This window comes from Suncus etruscus, chromosome 9 (genome assembly GCF_024139225.1).
Source record: "Suncus etruscus isolate mSunEtr1 chromosome 9, mSunEtr1.pri.cur, whole genome shotgun sequence".
Lineage (NCBI taxonomy): Eukaryota > Metazoa > Chordata > Mammalia > Eulipotyphla > Soricidae > Suncus > Suncus etruscus.
The window spans coordinates 65,836,857-65,862,187 of NC_064856.1; the positions used below are offsets into that span (position 1 = coordinate 65,836,857).

General features: G+C 38.0%; 1 pseudogene; it reads left to right on the forward strand.

Annotated features, from left to right (window-relative positions):
* The first annotated feature begins 329 nt into the window (after window positions 1–329).
* LOC126018555 (negative elongation factor D-like) lies at window positions 330–18,355 on the forward strand (annotated as a pseudogene).
* Window positions 18,356–25,331: the final 6,976 nt, after the last annotated feature.

Genomic DNA, 25,331 nt, shown 5'->3' on the forward strand with positions numbered 1-25,331 from the left:
GCAGGCACTGTTCATACTTTCACTTATCAAACACATAATTAATGCAACCTTTTTTTGTGCTGGGTGCTTGACATTAATAATGAGGAGTTTTTGCTTCCATGGAACCAGTTTGGCAAACAGATTGTCTAAAACCAATAACTTTAGCACCACGTATACTTTAGATAAAAAGCAATGAAGACTCAGCAGAAGGATCTGTTTGCATCTGAGGAGAGGGCAACATCTGAGTCCACAGAGGAAGAGAGAAAACTATGCCATCTCAATTCTATCCTGTGAGATCTGATCCATCAGCAGAAGGAGTGAGCAGAAAAGATCTTTTCCCCAGATGTAGAATGAGTCCAGAATTCTCAGGCCTGGAGGAAAGCCCAGAATCCCATGAGAGTCCAGACACTCACAGAATCAAGATGTGGGGCCTTCCTCTTCGACTGGGGAACAGCTGCAGGACAGCAAGTGGTGCCTATGCTACATGTACTCTCAACCATCTGTTTCCTCATTGCAGCCAGAGGGATTCTTTTAAAATGTTGGATCTTTTCATTCATCATTACACAATCTCCACAGACTCCAGATCACTTGGAGGCACCCCTAAGCACTTATAGCATCCAATGAAGATTTATAATCCTGCCACAATTACCTCTCATTATTCCCTTAATCTCGCACCCCCCTCCTCCTTTCAGCCATATGCCACTTTGCAAAATACTTCCACCTTATCAGGAGCTATTCTCTCTGCATCATATCTCATTTTCTAAAATACTTTATCTGTTTAATATGTCAATTTGAATTGCTTTCCCTCTTCTCCTACATATACATATACATAAGACACACATGAATATAGGGTCCTGATTTTAGATATTTTTATTTTACTCATTGATATATCTCAATTTTCTAGAATTCCTGAAACCTAGTAGGTTCTCATCACTTGAATTAGGTATTCCCCAAATTTGTATGTTAAAGTTTCACTCTATATTCTTTCTCTTTTTCTCTCTTTCCCCTTCTCTCTCAATCTCTTACCTTACCACATGAAGTCAGATCAAGAAGGGAACTCTCTCTGAAGGTCAGAGAGAGTTTTCTTTTCTTCTAGTCTGCCTTGATTTTATTTGTCAGATGTTGGTCTTGTATTTCCTAGAATGTCTCTAGAATAGAGATAATGATTTTTAGAATGAAAACAAATGGTATTTTGTTAAAGATGCCCCTTCAGATTAAAAAGTACATAAAATTTTTGTCAAAAATGTGAATGAAAAAACATAATGTAGCCATGGTTAACAGATTCAGTCAAATACTGATTTGATGCTTATCTTTTTTTTTATTTCTCTTTGAGTATGGTTTGGCCAATAACTTACATACATACAATTGATTTCAGAAAGCTGGTCTAACTTAAATTCACTATTTTCTTCATTTATAAAAGCTTTTTAATTTTTTTTGTGACACACTATGCAATGCTCAAGGGTAACTTCTGGCTATTCACTCAGGAATTAATCCTGGCAGAGTAAAGTGACGTATGGGACACTGGGGACCAAACTTGGGTCATCTGTGTGCAAGGCAAGCATCCTATCTATTGTCTGGCCACAGGGTTTTTCAAATTTAAGGGTATTTTTTTTGTTTTGTTTTTTTGTACACCTGGTGATGATTAAAGATTATTTATGGCTTTGTACTCAAGAATTGTGAGTGCTAACGGTAACATATTGGATACCAGAGATTGAACCTTGGTTGGCAGTGTGCAAGGAAAACACTTTACCTATTCATTCTGGCCCATAAAAATATACTTTTATTTTATTCCCATTATAGACAAGATTTCTTGTCTTACCACTAATCTAATTCAGCCTTAGTTTAATTTTTTGAACATTACAGCCTATGATTATTATCTTGAAAGGAACAACTTTATATATTTTAACTGAACATGCAAAAGTACAATTCTTGGATTCCAAATTCATGGTCTATGTGTCTGTCATCTGTAGTAGTCTGATTTTCTGGAAATGCAGATTATCATAAAAAATGCTGGTGCCCTGATTTTGCATTTCTGGCTCTAGAACTATGAGGAATTCATTTCTTTTGTTTTTAAACTATCCAGCCAATGGTAGTTAAGTCATGAGAGATTGGTACTGGATAATACCTAATTTCACCAAGCCCAAATTTCCACTAGCCAAATCAAATTCCTTAGGTCTTATTTTTGACCCATGGAGGTGAATGTGACCACATTCATTCTAAACTATTTAAAACATAATGACAATCATAATAATATAAACACCCTTCCTCTTTAGAATCCCTTCTGATTTACTAAGTGTCTCCCAAGCTCCTGCTTTTAGAAATGCAGGGTTCTTTTTTTTTTTTTTAATATAATTTTTATTTTGATCATAGTGGCTTACATATTGTTGACAATAATATTTTAGGTACATATTTACATAAAATCAGGGGGGCTTCCCATACCCAAATTGTCCTCCCTAACCCTCCGTTTTTGTCCTACCTCCCATTTCCTCTTCCCTCACCCTCAGGGCGGTTAGAATATATGGTCCCCTCTGTATCTAACCTACTACTTAGTAGTCTTGCATCAGTTTGGTCTTGCTGCCTCCCTTATTTCCCCCTGTAAGTGGGGGCAGGGCTAGCTAGTTCAAGTTACGTGGTTTTGCCTGAAAAAGAGAAAGTAAATAATCTGGGGTAAGGGTCTAATACCCCGAAAATGGGTAAAATCCTTCTAGAGGTTCTCATCATCAATTTGGGAAGTGAATGAGAACAAGAAGGTGAAACACTCCACCAGTACCAAAGGAAGTGTCAAATATCCAGTGAGGACTCCGGTTATATCGATAGGCACCACAAAAAACAGATAAAAAAATATTAAAAAAATAAGAAACAATCAAACAAAAAAGAGTTCTTTTAAAAGCCAAGCATGACTCATGTTTTTACCTTTTGAAGATGTGTTTTTACACATCTTTACCTATGTGACTTCAGGGACATAACTATTTGGCATAGCCCTGTCAGTAGAGTGGAGTCTGAACTTCAGACTATTAACTCCAAATTCTTCATGCCCTACTATCATCTTCTTACCACAGTTCTCTCAGCTTTTTGTATATTCTCCTATCCTTTTCCTTGCTTGTTGCCTGCTGATTAGTTCTTCTAGTCAAAAATACCTATAGAAAGCCTTCAGAAGATTCCTGGGTTGCAAAAAAGGATAGCTTTTTTAAAATTGTATAGGGAAAGAAATGTAAAAGGTGAGGATTTTTGTGGTTATTTTTCACTCAATAGTTAAGTCTACAGAGTCATGTTTAAGTTCATGGAAAGATTCCAAAGTTGTAAGACTTATAAAATAGGCCAAGAGACTCCATCCAGTCCCTTCCAGTAGGAGGCCAGGTTGTATGGGCCTTAGTGTGAGGTAAGTATGTGAAAGTATGTGAGGTTAGTATGTGAAAGGGCTTGCCAGTATTTCGGTTCTATTTAGGTTCTAATCCCATCCATTCTTACTTAGGTTTTATGACTTCTCAGAACCTCAGTTTGCTCATCTTTTCAATAAGTTTACTAGCTTATAAAAGCTTTCCTTTTGAATAATGAAAACTTGTGCCCTGGCCCTGGGCATGATTGTAGCTCAAGAAGTAGAAGTTGGGCCCGGAGAGATAGCACAGCGCTGTTTGCCTTGCAAGCAGCCGATCCAGGACCAAAGGTAGTTGGTTCGAATCCTGGTGTCCCATATGGTCCCCCGTGCCTGCCAGGAACTATTTCTGAGCAGACAGCCAGGAATAACCCCTGAGCACCGCCAGGTGTGGCCCAAAAACAAAAAACAAAACAAAACAACAACAACAACAAAAAGAAGTAGAAGTTTATTCTAATCTTTCTCTAAATCCTTACCTCAAGTCCTGGCTGGGAGATATTAGGGGAATGGACCAGAATAGGAAAGGAGACAGTTAATTATATGGAAGAAAGGACAACATTATGGAACTCTAAGGTAAGAAAGAGCGGTTTTTGCATGTGGACCAGAAAAGGCAAGTGTCTGTGTCAAGAGCAAAGAGGAAGGTATACATGGAGGTGGGCCATTGAACAGAACTTTGCAGACCAGATCGTGTTTGTTTTTGTTTATTTTAGGTACAAGGAGACACCACCGGTGGGCTTAGAATTGGATAATTATGTAATCTTTCTCACAGAGGAAGATCATGTTAATCGTTGTTAGAAATGTTTACAAAGTCATGTCTACCCTAATATCAACTTTTTGAGGACAGGAAATATATTTGTATTATCAAGTGTATTTACTTGTTAGGGCGACTATCTTGGTCAGTTTGAACTGTTATGATCAAATATGATACATCTAGCAGGGGTCTCAAACTCAATTTACCTGGGGGCCGCAGGAGGCAGAGTCGGGGTGATCCTTGAGTGCAAAGTCAGTAGTAAGCCTTGAACATTGGGGGGTGTGACCCAAACAACTAAAACAAAACAAAACAAAAAAGATTCCTCTAGGGCAGGGCCACAAAATGTTGTATGGAGAGCTGCAAACAGCCTCGTGGGCCACGAGTTTGAGACCCCTGAAAGGTTTATAAATAACAATTAATTACAATTCTGAAGGTTTCAAGGCATCAACATATTTGGTATCTGATGATATCAGTGGTTTAAATTACTTCCTTTTTCAGAGGTAGTCGTGTTTTTGTGTGTCCTCACAAGGTAAACAGGATTTGCTAAATCTTTTATATAAACACTACCTTAACCCTAAATTAACCCATAAAAGTTTTAATCTCATGACAAAGTCACTTCAGATTCCCCTCCCCAAAGGTCCTTTTTTCCTAGAGCCTTCATATTGGGGTTTACATTTTAATATCTGAATTTTGGAGAGAGATATAGCATTCAATATATAGCAGCTTCCATAATATAATGCCACTTATTGGGTGGCTTATATAGGAAGCATTTCCTCATAATTCTGAAGGTTAAAAGTTCAAGATCAATGTATTGAAAATATTTTTTTCTGAGCTGGAGAAATAGCATGGAGGTAAGGCATTTGCCTTGCATGCAGAAGGATGGTTGTTCAAATCCCAGCATCCTATATGGTCTCCCAAGCCTGCCAGGAGTGATTTCTGAGCGTAAAGCTAGGAGTAACCCCTGAGCACTGCCGGGTGTGACCCAAAACCCAAAAACAAACAAAACAAAAAAGAAAATATTTGTTTCTTCTGAAGTCTTTATTTTTTAACTTGCAGATAACTTCACCATATATCCTCACAAAGATATCCCTCTATATGTATGCTAATCTCCTTTACAAAACAACATTCATAGATTCATCTAACTCTTTAAAAGTTTTATCTACAAATAGTTATTTTCTAAAGTTTCTTTTACATTTTTTCAGGGTGGGGGATGTAAAATTCTTCTTACGAAGGTTAATTATCTAGTTAATTATCAAGCTAGTTTTTTAGTAGTCATCCATTCATTTAGTAAGTAGAGTAATAAAATTAAAATAAGCTGATTTTGAAATTGTTAACTTTCACAAGATATAATGTGTCCACATAAGAAATTTACTAAAGTTTTATTAAATAGCTGTTTGTTCACGCAAAAGGAAGTCCTACTTTGATTCATAAACTTTGAGGCAATGTGCATATTGACTGTTTCAGAAATGACTTTCCTCTATAGGGTTCAGCTACTTAAAAAGTTAAACATGCTCAAAACTTCTTGTTATACAAGGCTGTATTAAAACATCTTTTACTGAAATTCTGATGTCACTTCTCTGATAGCAGTAGAGACAGATTCCTCCACCGAGGCAGCTCTTCCATGCAATTGCAAGTGAATATATAAAGAAAGGGGAAATAAATTCAATTTTGAAGGATGTAGGGAGAGAAAGCATAGTTCAAAGATTGGAGTTGGAAGTTGCCTTTATTTTTTATTTAAAATTAAAACATTTTTGCAATCATCTCTAGCTAATTGTTTTCTTTGTAGGATTTTAGAGAACAAAACTCCAACTTTATCAGGTATCCAATTTTTTCAGAGGATTCAGAAATATGGATTTCAATGTGAAATGTATAAAACTTAAGATTTCTTCACTGTTTGGAGCTAAAATTAAAATCAAAATGGACAGACCAACAAAGAATACCTACAGCCTATATATTGCCAAGGGCCACTATTTGTAAACCTGTGTTCAGGAGAGAACCAAACTTGACAATGAATCTATCAAATCAGAAGAACTTCAACAAAAGCCAGTTATAACGCTGTAAGTACATGGGTTAAAGGGTAAGACTTTGGTTTTTACTCCCAATAACTCCCTCAATCCAAATCTTTATCCTCTACACAAGTTAATAAAAGGCAGTTACCTACCTTCCATTGGCTTTTTATGTTGAACCAATTACCTTCTAGTTCACTTTCATTGGCTTTTTTTTTTTGACTAACTATAAAACCCCACAATATATTTCAATGTCCTTTCCTTCCCCCCCTTTTTTGGGGGTTGTCTCCTGAGAATTGCTTATTTTTCCATTGGGACCACAGACATGTCTAGTTAACCAGCTAGCCAGTGGTTCAGTGGTAGGGCCCAAGGCTTTGACATTGCTTAAGTCTTAAGGTGCCAAGAAGGTCCCAGGGCTGCTGTTGGCAATGCTTAGGAGATCATTTAGTGCCTAGGATCCAACCTGAGACTTAAACCCTGTCCCACTATCTTTCAATTTTTTTTAAAAAGAAATAATCCATTAAACTAACACTATTGATTCTATTTTTGTCTTTCCAACCATATCATAAGTGCCAGCGTGTTAGATCTATTGCGCTGTAGTCTATCTACAACAATAAGCACAAATCACATTGAAAACAGACAATAAATGTTTCATTAGTCAGAGAGAAAAAAGAACAAGGAAGGCAACTTCCTCTTTTAGATGTGAATGAATCAGATGTGAAGGCAATTTCATAACTCCTTGATCTTCTCAGAATTGACTGTGCACAGTACTTTTTATTCTTCATGGGTTCTGAGCTGCAGACAGCTCATCATCTTGAGAGTTTCTGAAGACTCAGTTTAGCTCATCAGAAATATTTTGAAAATGTGATTTCAACATTCAGGTCAGCAAAGGAAAAAAAAAAACTGACTTTACTCCATCAGTCACTGGACTATATTTGCTACTTTATTTAAATGCTTCCATAAACCCTCAAGGAGAAAGAAGTCTTTTGGAAATTCTCTAACCAAAGTCACATTGTATGTAAGCCAAGGGACTGGGATTCCAACTAAAATTGTTCTGACTCCCCAAAGCCATGCTGTTTCTACTATACCAGGCCTCTGTGTTCCATTGAATTACATTTAACCACCAAGTCAGGGGCTGTCTTGGGTCCAAATACTTCAAGCATGAATGAACTGAGATTTTTCCAGGCATGAAGGGTCAGAATTGATAGTTAGGTTCATGGAGAGCAGTGCAGTAGGCTTCTCCATTGAAAACTAGGATAGCCTCATAAAAGAAAGATGTCTAGGCCAAGACAGCTGAAAGGATGTTTATAGGAAGGAAACCTGGAGAAGATTAAGTCATGTGCACCCACAGTGACTGGGATCTCAATTTGCTGTTTATGGCAAAAACAGCAAGAAAGCCAAACAGAAACTTTGTATTTTCTTTTTTCATATTTTTTCTGGTAATAGCTTTTGGAATTTATTTTAAGACATAGTAAAAAGGTTGCTGACCTGGATACTTGGTCCTTTCTCCAACTCTTCCCCCACCCCACGCACACACACAAATATAAACCCAAAACAGAGAATAGTAATGAGAATAATTGAAGCTTAACTTTTTAGTCTTTCACTTTTACCCCCAATTCCAGCTAAGAAGTTTGATGGTTATCAAAACTAGATAAAGAAAATGGGGGGGGGGGGATTGTTACCATTTTATCTTCTTAGAAAGGACTTTTTTCCTCTTAACTCCTACTGCTCTCCACATCTTCCCCTTCTCTTTCCCTCACCTTTCTTATTCTCCTTCCCTGTCATTTTCTCTCCTTCTCCTCCTTCTTTTGATTTTGGGCCATACCAGGCTTTCCCTCGGGCCTAATCTTGGCTCTGCACTCAAGAGTTACCATTGGCTGGGTTGGGGAGGGGGGCAAGTGAGTGGCTGGCTGCATACAAGGTAAATTCTACCTGCTATACTTTTGCTCAAGCACACGGAATTATTCTTATAATCTAGTCATCTTTGAATAAAGTTCCAAAACTTCAGCTGGGAAAAAAATCAAAACATTTACAAGGCAGCTAGCATATTTTTCTGTTGTTTCCAGTTTTATTTTTATCTTTGATTTTACAAAGAAAACAAGCACATTACAATGAATAGGAGAAAATTTTGCAAAAGCAAATAATAGGACAATCAAACTTTACTTCTGATCCAATCATCTTTACCCAAATATTATTCATTTGTGTATTTTATTTTTCTATCTTTTTGATTTTTTACATATAACCAGGTTGCAATGACAGATTCATATAATGCTTACTTAAATCTATGTAATTTAATTAATATATGGTAAGTTTTTAAAAATATGAGACTATTATCATTGCAAGCTACATAATATTGCTTAATTCTTTCATAACTCTATCATTTACACTGCATTTTCATTAATATAATAGACTGCATTAATTTAACATATTTTAAGTAAATTATTGTTTAAAGTTAATTGTAATCTTCATGTAAAACTGATATTTGACAAAGTAGCCTTTATTTTTATGTAAATTGTAGAGAACACTGATCAAATAATTAAATCCTAGATTCTTGGCATCAGAAGAAAATGGCAAAGTCATTTTACTCAAAAAAGCAGCCAGTTCTGTCTTAAACAATTCTCTTGCTTTCTATTAGAATTCCCCATTATACCAACACAATAAGTTTGTGCCCATCCCCATAAGAAATAGTCCTTTTTCTACCATTCAATTTAAGAAGAGATTCTCAGCATCACTTTACTTTGATCCCATATTCAGCAAGTATTTATGAAGGGCCTCCTATATGTCAAATCCTTTAACACATAAAAGGGATAAAATGAAGAACTAGATCATGGAAAACTCTGACATGTCTGGGGCTTTGATTCTATTGTAGACTTGGTTTAGAAAGTAGCCAAAAAGTGTGACCAGTGGTTTAGGAAACATAAGAAATTTTTTATTTCCCTCTCTTTTCATCTCCCTCTTCTCTTTTTTCTCCTATTGTTATCATCATCATCATCGTTGTTGTTGTTGTTGTTCTGCTATTTTTTCTTTCTTATCTTTTATCTTTGTGATTCTCCTACTAATTCTAAAAGTGGAGAATGCCTTATGACTATTGGCAATGAGAATTTCTATATTATTCTTCTCCTTGAGTATGTATTAAGGAGTATGAGAAACTTGGGTGATAAAGAAAAGTACTGAGGGGTGAAAGATTTTCTTTTTTTAATTTTTGAATCATACCTGGTAGTGCTCAAGGCTTACTCCTGATGCTACATGCAGGAATCACTCCTTACAGGGCTTAGGGAGTGTCAAGGTTCAAACTGTGAGGCTGTGTACAAGGCAAGAGTCCTATCCATTACTATCACTCTAGCCCTGGGTCAAAAAAATTTTTATAGTCAAAGATTCTAAAATCATGCGCCAGAATGATAGCACAACAAGCAGAGTGCTTTCCTTGGTTTGAGTCCACCAGGACTTTTGTGCAGAACCGGGGTTAAGCCCTCAGAACAGCCATGTGTGGCCCCAAAATATAAAAAACAAACAAAAACTATTTTATAAGTTAAACAAAGTAGAGTCTTCTTCTTTTTTTTTTCTTTTTTCTTTTCTTTTTTCTTTTTTTTTTTTTTTTTGGTTTTTGGCCACACCCGGCATTGCTCAAGGGTTACTCCTGGCTGTCTGCTCAGAAATAGCTCCTGGCAGGCACAGGGGACCATATGGGACACCGGGATTCGAACCAACCACCTTTGGTCCTGGATTGGCTGCTTGCAAGGCAAACGCTGCTGTGCTATCTCTCCGGGCTATAAACATTTTTTTGTTTTGTTTTGTTTTTGGGCCACACCCGTGACGCACAGGGGTTACTCCTGGCTATGCGCTCAGAAGTTGCTCCTGGCTTGGGGGACCATATGGGACACCGGGGGATCAAACCGCGGTCCATCCAAGGCTAGCGCAGGCAAGGCAGGCTCCTTACCTCTAGCGCCACCGCCCGGCCCGCAAAGTAGAGTATTGTGGGACTTTTAGGAATCCTTTATGAATAAGCATTAACTTTCACTAAAGAGAATCAATTCATCCTAGGTTTCCAAATATATTTCATTATGACATAATTTTTGTGAACTATCTAATGTTTCTAGATTTTGTGGAATGTTTCCTGGAAAATGAAGATATAGTTAGGTAAATACTGGATTTTTATAGATGAGGATAAGAGACCTAAGAAGGTAAATAGATTTTTCAGAATTATTAACACAAAAAGTTAGCCAGAATCTCCGTTCAGGACATTGCATGCCCTAATAAAATGTAATGTCTTACAGACACTAAGCAATTTGTCAGTGGTTAGTAGAAATCTAGTAAATGGTCACTGTTTTGTCATGTAATTCAAGGTCTATTACTCTCTGAAAAGCTCTCATTTATCTGATGAGATTTTATTAGATATCCCTACCATAAATTAAATATGCCTGCCATGGAGGAACTTTTTTAAGTACCTACAAATTCCTGATTACTGTACTTTGGCTCTAATTCACATCAGGCCTTCTTGTGATGAATCTTCTCTTCTGATGCTATTGTAAGACTGGCAGTATTTGGGTACTGAATCAAGTACTGAAAGTACTTACCCACTATAATGATAATTAAGTAATCAACTCAGGTAATTCCTGATTTTAGAAGTTTCACTGTGTAAAGTTTTTTCCAGGGATGCTGAGCTCACAACCTCTATGCAGCATAAGTCTGTACAACTTTCTGAAAGAACATGTATTTGGGCACAATACAGAAACTTAGAAACCAATCATAGAGCTTCTCTTCTACCCAAGAGGAAAGTGAATGCTGACGAAAATGTATAGAATTAAATGAGACTATATTTTCTTTGCTCTGCTGAGCTGCAAAGCTGATGGAAAGCTGAATCTGGGAGTTCAGTGTTGGCAGCCAACACTCATCACTTTTGACTCAAGCAGCAGAGAGTTGCGAGACAATTTGTCTAAAAAGAAGCAGTGATGTATTTGGCTTTGATTGCTCTTAATTCTCTTAATGAGAAAATCTATAAAGAGAACCAGGAAGAAGAAAGATTTTTTATTGTCTTACTTTTTAAATGACAACAGGAGACATAATGAAGAGGAAAAGGGACTTTCTTGTGGGTGTCAGCCTTATTTGCCACAAGAAGAGGCTGGCTTAGTTCCAGCTCCTTAGGAAGGAACTCATGAGAAAATGAGGCAGTGAGGGGACAATAAAATTTGTAGGGAAAAGCATGTGTCTTCAAAAGAAAACAGAACAGCTAATGAAACAAAGAACTCATGATAAAATTAGGATTTGTATGTGGTTTACTTCTAGAACCTCTGGACAGGAGAAAGAAGAATCTTGGTGAAAGAATTTTTCTTAAGAAAACATGGACGGGGCCGGAGAGATAGTGCAGCAGTAGGGCGTTTGCCTTAGATGCTGAAGGACAGTGGTTCGAATCCCGGCATCCCATATGGTTCCCAGAGCCTGCCAGGAGCGAGTTCTGAGCTAGAGCCAGGAGTAACCCTTGAGTGCTGCCGGATGTGACCCCACCCCCCAAAAAAAAGAAAACATGGAAGCTTAGAGACATCATAATTTTTTCTTTGTCTTTTTTTTAAAGTTATCACGATTGACAATTCTGCTACTGACAGGATTTTATGCATAAAACTTTGCTTTCCTCACCATTGTCTGAGGGTTTACCCCTCAACCTCTTCCTCCTCTCCCACCTTATGGAAAGTTCATTTTAATAGACAAATGCTCAAATTCATCCAGTTGTTATTCTCTTACTATATGTCTTAGTTTGTGGGCCTACACCCAGAAGTACTCAGGGTCACTCCTAGTAATACTCAGGGGACTAATATGTGGTAACAGGGATCAAAAAGGGCCAACAGCATACAAGGCATGTATAGTAGCCTCTATACTGTCTCTTTGGTCCTATGCCTTATCTTCTTCTTCTTCTTCTTCTTCTTCTTCTTCTTCTTCTTCTTCTTCTTCTCTTCTTCTTCTTCTTCTTTTTTCTTCTTCTTCTTCTTCTTCTTCTTCTTCTTCTTCTTCTTCTTCTTCTTCTTCTTCTTCTTCTTCTTCTTCTTCTTCTTCTTCTTCTTCTTCTTCTTCTTCTTCTTCTTCTTCTTCTTCTTTATTATTTTCGGTTTTTGGGTCACACCCAGCAGCTCAGGGGTTACTCTTGGCTCTATGCTCAGAAATCACTTCTGACAGGCTCAGAGGACCATATGGGATGCTGGGATTCGAACGACCGACCTTCTGATTGCAAGGCCAACACCTTATCTTCATGCTATCTCTCCGGCCCCTATGCCTTATATTCTTAAACTAATCATTATGCTATGACAGATTGTAGCTACTCTGTCCAGAGAAGGGTCAAGAGGCAAGAGTGATATATATCTATCTGTCTGTTATCTGCCAGCAGTCAATGTTACCAAGTCTTCTGTGGGCTGTGACTTTGTGAGCATAAATATCTGCTTCTCTTATGCCTATAAGTTCTGACCTCCCTGGCTGATCCTCAGGTTCCAGCTCAGAATGAGGGCATGTCCATAAAAAAAGTTCCTATAATGATATCACTTATATATGGTATTTAGAATAACTGCATGAAGGAATGTAATAGTTTAAATTGGAATTGTCTACAACATTTTTGGCCTCAGAGTACAGTGAGAAGAAAAAAATTGAGTGTAGGCAGAGAAAGTAGATGTGAAATAAAGGGGACAGGAATTAAGGGGACTCAATTGCATTGGTGGTGTTAAGGAAAGACAGAACTAAATATCCAAACCACAGAGTAAATAACAATGAAATCATGAGACCCAAACTTTCACAACCAAACTAAAAAGGTACCTGTTATGGTATGTTGGGGCAGGGCATGAGGGGAGACTTGTATGGAATAGATTCTGGGAACATTGGTGGAAAGAAATTGACACTGGTAGTGGGATTGGTGCTAAAATATTTTTTGTCTAAAACTTAGCTATAAATATTTTTATAGCACAATAATTTAATTAAAAAGTTAATTTTTAAAAAATGATAATGTCCAGGAGAAAGTTTTTTATATTCTAGGACTAGATTAGTCTTTGCTTGCTTTATAATCTCTATAATCTAGTGTGACATTCTGAGCAAGGAAATCAAACTGTTGTCTAATGAGTTAAAGGACTTGAATGTCCATGAATATCTCGAATGTTAGAACTGAGATAAATAATTTATTGGCTTAATCAGTTAGCATATCAAGAAACTAAAAGAAGAAAAGTGACTTTGCTTAATTTTATGTGGTTGACAAGAATCAGAACCAAATGAAATGGGTCTCATGCCAACCTCATTCTCAGGGTTCCTCAAACTATGGCCCACAGGTCATATGCAACCTCCTGAGGTTATTTATCCTGCCAATTGGGTGTTTTTGCTGCCACTGTCTTTCCTACTTAGCAGACAACTCATCCTGGGCCCATAATGTGAATGTGTGGGATGTGCGTTGCACTCACTGACTTCCCTCCTTCTCTCAGTCTCAGGCAGATGTCCTCAAACTATGTCCCACTGGCCATACTTTTTATAGTTTGTTCTTTTTTAAATTCTATAGTCCAGCCCTTCAACAGTCTGATAAACAGTGAACTGACCTGTTATTTTAATATAAAGAGACAGTTCATGTGTGTAGTTTAGGGGAATGGTGAGGCCCTTCTCGGCTCAGCCCCTGTGGCCTGGCCAGTCTGAAGGTTGCAGGGTGACAGCAGAGAAATTCACAGTTAGATGAAATTCCAGGAGTCAGCTAACTTTATTTTACGGTCCTAACTACCATTTTCATTTCCTCACATGGCTTCTATGCTAAGACTTTTTCTAGCAGCTACCTCTCTGCTCCTTCTCTGGCTCTCTTCCTTTGTCTCCCTTTCAGCTGCTCTCCAGGCTTCCTTGCTGATAGACTTCTTTGCTGACTCTAACTCTCCTTATCCCCTCTTTCCCTCCAGGCAGACTCCTCTACCCGTCCGTTCCAGGTGTAGGCAGTTCTGATCGTTCAGGTGAGATAAACAAGAAGTTGAAGGAGGGGAAACCCACACTGACTCCCTGTTTAAAAAGTTTGAGGAACCCTGTGAGTAGGCTTATGGCACAACAGGAACTAGTATAAAAAGAGCCATGATGCCTTTTCCTTATCAACCACCAACTACGCACTGAATATTGACAAAGTTTTAACTATTGAGAGAAGAGAGAATCATGACAAATTGATCTGACCTCAGCTTCAGGTGATTGTATCCTCTCATGTTCAATGCAGGAATACATAAAATTTATATTATTGGGGCCGGAGAGATAGCATGGAGTGTAAGGTGTTTGCCTTGCATACAGAAGGTCGGTGGTTCAAATCCCGGCATCCTATACGGTCTCCCGAGCCTGCCAGAAGCAATTTCTGAGCATAAAGCCAGGAATAACCCTTGAGCCCTGCCGACTGTGACCCAAAAACAAAATAAAACAATTAGATGCTTATCATTAGCACTGTTAGCACTTTTTTGTTTTCCAATATACAACTTTACTCAAATAATTCTTATATTATGTTACTCTTCTTGTCTTGAAGAAGCTTTTCATTGTCCAATTTATTAATCCCCTATACCAGACTAGGTTTTATTATGAAAATTGTGCTTCCATGACAATAAGAGATTCATACAATTTAAAATAGGAATTAGAACTTCTACAAAGACAACTATTCAGGTGAATTAAGATATAAAAGACTACTATTTAAGAATTAGAGACACGGGGCCAGAAAGATAGCATAGAGGTAGGCTGTTTGCCTTGCATGCAGAAGGACAGTGGTTCGAATCCCGACATCCCATATGGTCCCCTGAGCCTGCCAGGAGCAATTTCTGAGCGTAGAGCCAGGAGAAACCCCTGAGCACTGCCGGATGTGACCCCAAAACCAAATAAATAAATAAATAAATAAATAAATAAATAAATAAATAAATAAATAAATAAATAAAAGAATTAGAGACACATTCACTAAAGTGAATCCTGATGAACTAGAAGAGGAAAGAGCTCCAAAAACACACCACGAAGTGATCCAGAATAACCATATGCATATGCATAACCACTATCTTATGACTATTATAAAGCATTTCATCTCCACTATAAATCACAAGTACATTCTTATTGGAGAACTAACCCAAAACTATACAAGGAGGGGATATGTCTTTGATATATCTTAAAAGACATTTATAGTGCATTGTCTTTGCTTACTATTTTTATCTAGAGGACTGTTTCCTAAAGTGGGCGATACTGGTTCCTGAAGAGCATGGGAAAGATCCAGAGTGGATGGGCAAAGGCTTTAGTCTATAATGCACTTAAGGAGCACTTTATGTTTGTTTACTTAATGGAGGTAGGTTTTCAGAAGTTATCTGAGTAATATTTTTTTCTTCAAAAGGGGTAAATAGGCCAGATGAGTTTTGGAACCTCTGAGGATGAAGAGGGACATAGAAGCTTGAGCACTAATACCAGTAGTTAAACATGCGCAATTGAAAGAATCACAAGTTTACTATAGGAACATCAAGATAAAGCCCAGGCCAAATATGTTTAGTTGGGTCATAAAATCCAAATGAAGAAAAGTAAGATAAAACCTAAAAAGCTTTGTTGGGACCACAGGATACTAATGGACAGTGATTAGAAGAGAGCACTATCTGAAGTAGTGTCAGAGACAGATGAGTCCCATAATTAGATTTCATATATCTGTCATGTTTCTTTAGATCAATTAGATGTTAAAATCATCTGAAGAGTTTTGCCAAGACACCAATGATCAGGTCCTACATTTATGATGAGCCTTGTTAAACTAAACTGCAGTGTAGACTGATAGTGGAGATGGGAGCAGGAGAGATAGGAGTCTGATTTGGAATATTTTCAAGTGAGATAGATTAAAATAAAATTTAAAAATATGCTAGAGGAAATAGTTTAAAGATGAAGCTAAAACCATGAATTTGGAGAATGTTATTGTTTATGGCTATTGGTTTTTCTGCAACAATGCACAGATGTCTGGATCTGAGAGAATAAATATAATGCAAAATAGATCACATTATAATTATTCCAAATATAGCATTGCATTTGGTCAGGTAGATAGAGTAGAATGATAGAAAGGCAAGAATATTGTTGATATTTTTGAGAAAGTAATTGCAGTGATGAGCCATGGTTGTTGTTCTTTATAACTCCCCTAGATAGGGAATTGAAGTGGCCAACAAGGACCAAGAGAGAATTTCAGGACTACTCCATTGGCAATATGAAGACCATGCTCACAGAGAAACCCTGCATATACCTGAAATCCAGCTTCAGAAACTATTTTAGCTGGTGGGGTGAAAAGGAACAGATAAGATAACTGAGAGGAAATGAGAGATATGTTGAAAAAAGAGGGTGACTTTTCAGGCAAATAAGTTGTAGCTCCTAAGTGGAGTAGAGTTGATGTTATGAGGTTTCAAATAGATAGGAATAGTGAAGCAAATTTACTTTGTGGGAGGACTATATAAATATTGAAATTTCCTGAAATTTTAGAAGGAAAAGATAGTAGTTATAACCTTTGACATATGCATGCATTTATGAAACCATTTATATACTCAAGACAATACACATATTAAAGTTTACTCATGCCCTTGGAAATCAACTAATATTTTTTGCTCTTCTTGAAATGGATTTGATTGAAAACTTCAGCAGTCTCTTGTTTTCTGAGGAACTTTTGGGTAATAAAAATTTTACCAATCACCTACAATCTCAAATTTACTATCCTTTCCTTCTAAAAATCAGGAAATTTTAATAGTTATGTAGTCCTCCCACAAAGTAAATTTGCTTTACTCTTTCTAAGAAAACAATTTTAAAAGATTTAATTTTTTAGTATTGATGGGTGTCCTGCTGGAGACCATCATGAATGTATACTTCTGGAGCATGTCTGAGTGGGCAATGAAGTGGATGGCAGCCAGCAGGACAAGAAATCTTGAGAAGATAAAGCTAAGATCCCGCAGGAATGCCTGCATAAATTTTCCACTGGGATGATATCATGGAACCCTTCATCTCTAAAAACATGAAGATGTATTTTCTAACAAAAAAGTCTTCAGTACAAAATCCATAGCCTCACTGAGAACTATACCCCTGTAGTCAAGTGACTCATTCAGACAGGTGTGGTTCCTATATAGGTTCAGAAAACTGGGGGAATCACCTGAAGAGTCTGTTGATCAAATATTTTGATCCCACAAAGCAGATTTTATTTTTATTGAAGAAGGGAAATTCCAGATTGACTGGAGAAACATGACCATGTGGCAGGACCTGGCCAAACTTCATCCTGACTACTTTATGCTTAACATCATCATTAAGCTTATTTCTGATGCAAGATACCAGGGGGGAGATAATAAGGGTGACTACAGTCTAGTACCTCACTAGCTATAATTTTGGATGAAAGAAAAGAAAATATTGAAAAAAATGCCCCTAAAATTTCCAAAATCAAGAGGGTCCTGCATGCAGTCAACATCACAGTCCTGTTCAAAATGTTCACAAGCATGGATCCTCACCACAAGTGTTGAACACATCTACATGCCAGCCTTCCTGGACCTATTCATGTAGTCTCTCTCTAAACACGTGCCAGGATCAACCAGGACCACAAGCATACACATCCTAGCCTATGCAGCCAGCATGGTGGAGGTCTGTAAAAGAATAAGTGAATAAACATCAACAAAGATGAGCTGAAGTCAACAAAAACTATTGAGACTGTGCACAGTCTGTGCTGTAGTAAGAAAAAGGTGCATCTGATTTAGTGCACACATCTGATTTGAGCACACTTTAAAAGTGTATAAGATTCCCAGTGGTAGCAATAGGTGTGCTTAAGTGGGTGGACTGGACCAACTCAAAGCCTGCAGTCAGACCATACTTTGTTGCTTTGGCACTGCTCAAAAAGATCAGCATCTGCCACCAGCTCCTGCATGCTCGTATCCTGTAGTTGCTCTTGAATCTGTTTAAGACAAAGTATTCCCACTTAGACATGATGAAGGATCAGGAGTAAAAGAAGTCCCTGTTGGACAGGATGGTACACTTGCTGACTTGAGACTATGTCCTCCCTATGGTTAGCTACATCCACAGGTATTCACAAGGAGAAACTGGACACTGGCATTTAACTCATCATCTACTTTGTTACTCAGGTGCTGTACTTCATGTCCCCCATACACTTTGGACTTCCTACAGCTTTTCCTGCCCATCCTTCTGAATGATAGCACTGTGGCCACCATTAAAATGGAAGGGAAGCATGACTCCTTGACAGCATGTATGACTCACTGCAAGTTAATTTTCATGTTGCTCAGCTGATCTTGAGCAAACTCCATAGCAGAAGCAGAATGTTCTAGTGCCTTTCAAAGAGCCATATTTGAAGCAGCATGTTTAGGGTCTTGAGAATGGCTCTGTGAAGAGAGGTGCTGTCTATAAAAACATACTGCTTGAAACTGTCCCCTTTAGAGTTGTAGGCAGCACTTGTGTCCCAGCTAGAGACAAGGCCACATTGCCTGTCAGAGGCAGAGGTGGTATACATTCTGGACACAGGCCTCTAGTACCTCATCCAAACATCATCAAAGTTGACTTTTGTGACATGTCTGCTGTAAATCTTAAGGATGCTTCTTTGAATGTAATTTCTCTTTCTGATCTTTCTGCTTTCAGTATTCTATCTATAGGATTTGTCATTATGACTAGGATGTGTCTTGAGGTGTTTTTCTTTGGATCTTTTTGCTAGTACTCTTAAAGCATGGATTTGATTGTATGCAGTCTTTGGCTCTGGGAGTTTCTCTGTGATGATGTCTTCGACTGTTGATTCTTACTGGGGATCTTCTTCCTGGGCTTCTGGGACTCCAATGATTCTTATGTTGTTTCTGTTGAGTTTATCAAAGACTTCTATTTTCATCTGTTTACATTCTTTGAGGACTTTTTCCATTGTCTGATAATTTGCCTTAAGGTTCTTTTCCAATCTCTTCTGCTGTATGGAGTTGTTCTGCATCTCATCTTCCAGTTCACTGATTCTCTCCTTGGCTACTGTTACCCTGTTGTAGAGGCTTTCCATTGAGGTTTTCAGTTCAGCTACCTTGTTTTTCAAATCTGTTATTTCAGTTTAGAGTTTTCTGATTTCTATCTTTGTGTTCTCTTCAGCTAGAGCTATGTTTTCTTTGATTTCCAAGAGGATCCTTCATATTTCTATTATAACTCCTTATCTGAGAGATTAATCAAATGGTTGGTATTTTTGGGGTCATCAGAGCTATTATCTTCATTCTCTATGCATGGTGTTTGCCTGTGAGGGTGTTTGCCTGTGAGTTTTCCCCGTTGTCAAGCATGTAGTGTGATTTTTTTTCTGTGTGTTCTGGTGAGGTTCTTTAGTTAGAAAGAATGCACAGCCCCAAAGCAAAGTGGAGCGACCGTGCTCTTCTGTAGCCTCTAGGAGACAGTTTTTGCTGGACTCTTCTTTGCCTTCTCAGAAGACGAGAGGAGAGGAGAGGAGAGGAGAGGAAAGGAGAGGAGAGGAGAGGAGAGGAGAGGAGAGGAGAGGAAAGGAGAGGAGAGGAGAGGAGAGAAAAGAGAAACACATAAAGGCGACAGCTCCCCTTAGTCTCTCCCAGTTGCTAAGCTCACAGCAAGGGCAGACCCCTCCTGCTTGCCTTCACACACAAAGGATGTACCTTTTTGCCTGGGCACCTCTAATAGCTGGTTTTCACTCAATCTTTCTTGGTCTTTCTGCTTGGCCCCCCTCTAGGAGACAGGTTTTGCTGGGCTCTTCTTGGTCTTCTCAGAAGAGTTTCAGGAGACAGAAGAAAACACACAAAGGTAACAGATCCCCTCAGTCTCTCCCAGTTGTTAATCTCACAGCAAGGGCAGAACCCTCCCGCTTGCCATAGTGCCAGCCCTCTCCAATTTGTTTAGAAGGGGAAAAGCAATATTGCCTCCTTTATATTCTGATAAAAATATTAAGGAAAACTTTGCCTCTCACATCACTTATAGTCCCTATTTGAGTTCAAAACAGTTCCCCAAGTACAGTAGGTAAATGTAGATGGGTGAAAGAAAAGCACTAAACTGCGTATGCACTGCCATTACTCCTTGACCTCTCCTCATAGAATCAGAACTCAAAGGCTGCCCTGATTTGTGTGTGTGTGTGTGTGTGTGTGTGTGTGTGTGTGTGTGTGTGTGTGTGTGGAAATACTAAGAAGAGAGTAGATTGGAGACTTCCAGCTACCAACAATACCTTGCAGATTCAAAGGGTTGAAAGTTTCTTTAAATCCACAATCAGGCCAAAAAGGCCTTCTCATTGGGATCATTTGGGTGGTAGACATTATAAAGACTGACTTTTGGAAATGTAATTTTACATAATGCACTTTGAAATAGCCTACATTTTCTCTAATTTCAAGATGGGAGATAAGAAACAGCCTTTGTTGCTTCCTGTCTTTAAGGAACAGGCTGAAATCTAGGAGTTTGGATGTTGTTGTGCTCACAGTAACACTACTTTCTATATTAAGAGATTTTCTATGGGAATTTCCTTCCTTAAGTACTAGTAATTAATCATTTTAATAGTGTCTTCAGTATAAATAATGCACTATTGTTCTCTAGAAGAAGCAAGCAAATGTTTCATTAAGGAATTAATGATTTTGGAGTCTGTAGTCTACAGCCAGAATATTATTTATATTATACTCCTTAAGAACTCAACTCTTTGGGGTCTGATGGATAATACAACAGTTAAGGTATTTGCCTAGCATGCTGCAGTACCTGGATCTCCAGAACCTCAGATTGTCCAAAGTCCACGTGGAATAAGCCCTGAGCACTGCCAGATGTGTCCCCAGCACAAAACAAAAAAAAAACCCAAAAGAAATCCAAACTTTTAAGACCAAATTACTTCTCCCTTTCAACAATTGAGTATAACTAGATTATATTATAGTTATATTATAACTAGTATAACCTCAGAGTAACTTTTTCAATGTTACAGGATTAGGTTCAAGAAATATTTCTACTAGACAACACAAGGTAGTAGTGTTCTTCAAAGGTCTGGATCATTGGGAGAAAAAGAGTAGTAATAGAAGGGATTCTAAAGGGACTCTACTCACCAATTGGAGGCCTCAGATTGAGTCATTTTGTCTCCTTATGTGTTAGTTGTCCTTTAGAAAACATAAAATGTCATTCCTTAAAGATTCTGTGATGATCAAACGAGATTACAGATATGAACATTCTGCACAGCGTAATGTATAAGGTTTGTTTGTAATGGAAGCAAGCAAGCTCTAGATACTTATTTCAATTGAGAATCTGGAAGTCTAAGTCCCAAAAATAAGAGAATAACCCCTCATCCAGTCTGCAAGGCCCTGGAAAGCATGCCAGTTTCTGATAGGGCTTTTTTGGTAGAAACTGATGTAACTGTAAGTAGACCAGAAACTTGTCTTGCCACATTCCAGCCTTGTCAGAAACCATATATCCCACTGGTTTCTAAGGGAGAACAAATATAGATGCCCTCATCTTCCATGAATCATTGATTTTTGTGTGTGTTGTGAAAAGTTCTATTGCTGTCTTTATGACCAACTGTAAAAAAGTATTTTTGTTCCTCATTTATCCTAGAATAACACAATTCTCCTCTAAATAGCTATTTTATTATGACTGCAATCAAAGCTGAAAACAATTTAATTTCCCCCTTTGAGGTCCTTGGAAACTATTTTAATTTCATAATAAAATAAAGCAGGCAGAGTTTGATTCTTGAAGACAGCAGACCGGTTGTAAAGTCCTGAGAGTCAGAACTGGGCCCATGTTGGGGGCTTCCCACTAACCTGTGCTCCAGATGGCTTGCAAAGTATTTGGGAAATATGTGCATATTTTCTCAGTCAGCTTGAATTATATAGGAAAAAAGTCATAAATTCCCTTAGCTTGGAAATAGGGAATACTAAATATCCATGAAGAAAAATATCCAGAGCTTCAGCATATCTCAGGCCATGGTGGGACTGGAAGTATATCCAGAAAGGAAAATGGACCCATACCCTTGGGGAGAATATTGCTCCTTGCTGCCACTTCGGCAGAAAGACTTCCCCTGTGATTCTATCTAGAAGAACATTTCCACTTTTTTCCCCAATTCAGAAAAGGAAGTCACTGTAATATCTCCACATGTCTTTGGAGTTTAGGTTTTACTTACCTCTCTCTTAGCCTTCTCTTGAGTCCACCTGTATCTCTTCATTCACTATGAATGCTTCTTTGCCTGGATACTATACTTGCAGTCACCTACACATATATTCCTTGCTTTGCTTTACACAGGTGATAATACATAACATTCATGAATTCAACTAGGGTTCTATGTTTGGCACTGCATGGTTCTCTGAACACTGCCAGGTGTGATCCATAAGCTCAGAGCCAGGAATAGTCCCTGAGCAAAGTTGCTGTGCCTCTATACACACACACACACACACACACACACACACACACACACACACACAACACATATAGATATATGCATACATAGAAACAAATATTTATTTTTTAATTTGGTTTGGTACAATAAAAAAACAAGAACCTTCTTGAGGGATATATATATATATATATTTACTTAGTAAAGATCATTACTTCTTTCTTTTTTTTTTTTTTTTTTTTTTTTTTTTTTTTTAATTTTTTTTTTATTTAAACACCTTGATTACATACATGATTGTGTTTGGGTTTCAGTCATAAAAGGAACACCACCCATCACCAGTGCAACATTCCCATCACCCAAGTCCCAAATCACCCTCCTCCCCACCCATCCCCCGCCTGTACCCTAAACAGGCTCTACATTTCCCTCATACATTCTCAATATTAGGACAGTTCAAAATGTAGTTATTTCTCTAACTAAACTCATCACTCTTTGTGGTGAGCTTCCTGAGGTGAGCTGGAACTTCCAGCTCTTTTCTCTTTTGTGTCTGAAAATTATTATTACAAGGGTGTCTTTCATTTTTCTTAAAACCCATAGATGAGTGAGACCATTCTGCGTTTTTCTCTCTCTCTCTGACTTATTTCACTCAGCATAATAGATTCCATGTACATCCATGTATAGGAAAATTTCATGACTTCATCTCTCCTGACAGCTGCATAATATTCCATTGTGTATATGTACCACAGTTTCTTTAGCCATTCATCTGTTGAAGGGCATCTTGGTTGTTTCCAGAGTCTTGCTATGGTAAATAGAGCTGCAATGAATATAGGTGTAAGGAAGGGGTTTTTGTATTGTATTTTTGTGTTCCTAGGGTATATTCCTAGGAGTGGTATAGCTGGATCGTATGGGAGCTCGATTTCCAGTTTTTGGAGGAATCTCCATATCGCTTTCCATAAAGGTTGAACTAGACAGCATTCCCACCAGCAGTGGATAAGAGTTCCTTTCTCTCCACATCCCCGCCAACACTGTTTATTCTCATTCTTTGTGATGTGTGCCATTCTCTGGGGTGTGAGGTGGTATCTCATCGTTGTTTTGATTTGCATCTCCCTGATGATTAGTGATGTGGAACATTTTTTCATGTGTCTTTTGGCCATGCGTATTTCTTCTTTGTCAAAGTGTCTGTTCATTTCTTCTCCCCATTTTTTGATGGGGTTAGATGTTTTTTTCTTGTAAAGTTCTGTCAGTGCCTTGTATATTTTGGAGATTAGCCCCTTATCTGATGGGTATTGGGTGAATAGTTTCTCCCACTCAGTGGGTGGCTCTTGTATCCTGGGCACTATTTCCTTTGAGGTGCAGAAGCTTCTCAGCTTAATATATTCCCATCTGTTAATCTCTGCTTTCACTTGCTTGGAGAGTGCAGTTTCCTCCTTGAAGATGCCTGTAATGTCCTGTAGTGTTTTGCCTATGTGCTGTTCTATATATCTTATGGTTTTGGGGCTGATATCGAGGTCTTTAATCCATTTGGATTTTACCTTTGTACATGATGTTAGCTGGGGGTCTAAGTTTAATTTTTTGCAAGTGGCTATCCAATTGTGCCAACACCACTTGTTGAAGAGGCTTTCCCTGCTCCATTTAGGATTTCCTGCTCCTTTATCAAAAATTAGATGGTTGTATCTCTGGGGAACATTTTCTGAGTATTCAAGCCTATTCCACTGATCTGAGGACCTATCCTTATTCCAATACCATGCTGTTTTGATAACTGTTGCTTTGTAGTACAGTTTAAAGTTGGGAAAAGTAATTCCTCCCATATTCTTTTTCCCAATGATTGCTTTAGCTATTCGAGGGTGTTTATTGTTCCAAATGAATTTCAAAAGTGTCTGATCCACTTCTTTGAAGAATGTCATGGGTATCTTTAGAGGGATGGCATTAAATCTGTATAATGCCTTGGGGAGTATTGACATTTTGATGATGTTAATCCTGCCAATCCATGAGCAGGGTATGTGTTTCCATTTCCGTGTGTCCTCTCTTATTTCTTGGAGCAGAGTTTTATAGTTTTCTTTGTATAGGTCATTCACATATTTAGTCAAGTTGATTCCAAGATATTTGAGTTTGTGTGGTACTATTGTGAATGGGGTTGTTTTCTTAATGTCCATTTCTTCTTTATTACTGTTGGTGTATAGAAAGGCCATTGATTTTTGTGTGTTAATTTTGTAGCCTGCCACCTTGCTATATGAGTCTATTGTTTCTAGAAGCTTTTTGATAGAGTCTTTAGGGTTTTCTAAGTAGAGTATCATGTCATCTGCAAACAGTGAGAGCTTGACTTCTTCCTTTCCTATCTGGATTCCCTTGATATCCTTTTCTTGCCTAATCGCTATAGCAAGTACTTCCAGTGCTATGTTGAATAGGAGTGGTGAGAGAGGACAGCCTTGTCTTGTGCCAGAATTTAGAGGGAAGGCTTTCAGTTTTTCTCCATTGAGGATAATATTTGCCACTGGCTTGTGGTAGATGGCCTTCACTATATTGAGAAAGGTTCCCTCCATTCCCATCTTGCTGAGAGTTTTGATCAAGAATGGGTGTTGGACCTTATCAAATGCTTTCTCTGCATCTATTGATATGATCATGTGGTTTTTATTTTTCTTGTTATTGATGTTGTGTATTATGTTGATAGATTTACGGATGTTAAACCAGCCTTGCATTCCTGGGATGAAACCTACTTGATCGTAGTGGATGATCTTCTTAATGAGGCATTGAATCCTATTTGCCAGGATTTTGTTGAGGATCTTTGCATCTGCATTCATCAGTGATATTGGTCTGTAATTTTCTTTTTTGGTAGCGTCTCTGTCTGGTTTAGGTATCAAGGTGATGTTGGCTTCATAAAAGCTATTTGGAAGTGTTTCTGTTTGTTCAATTTCATGAAAGAGTCTTGCCAAGATTGGC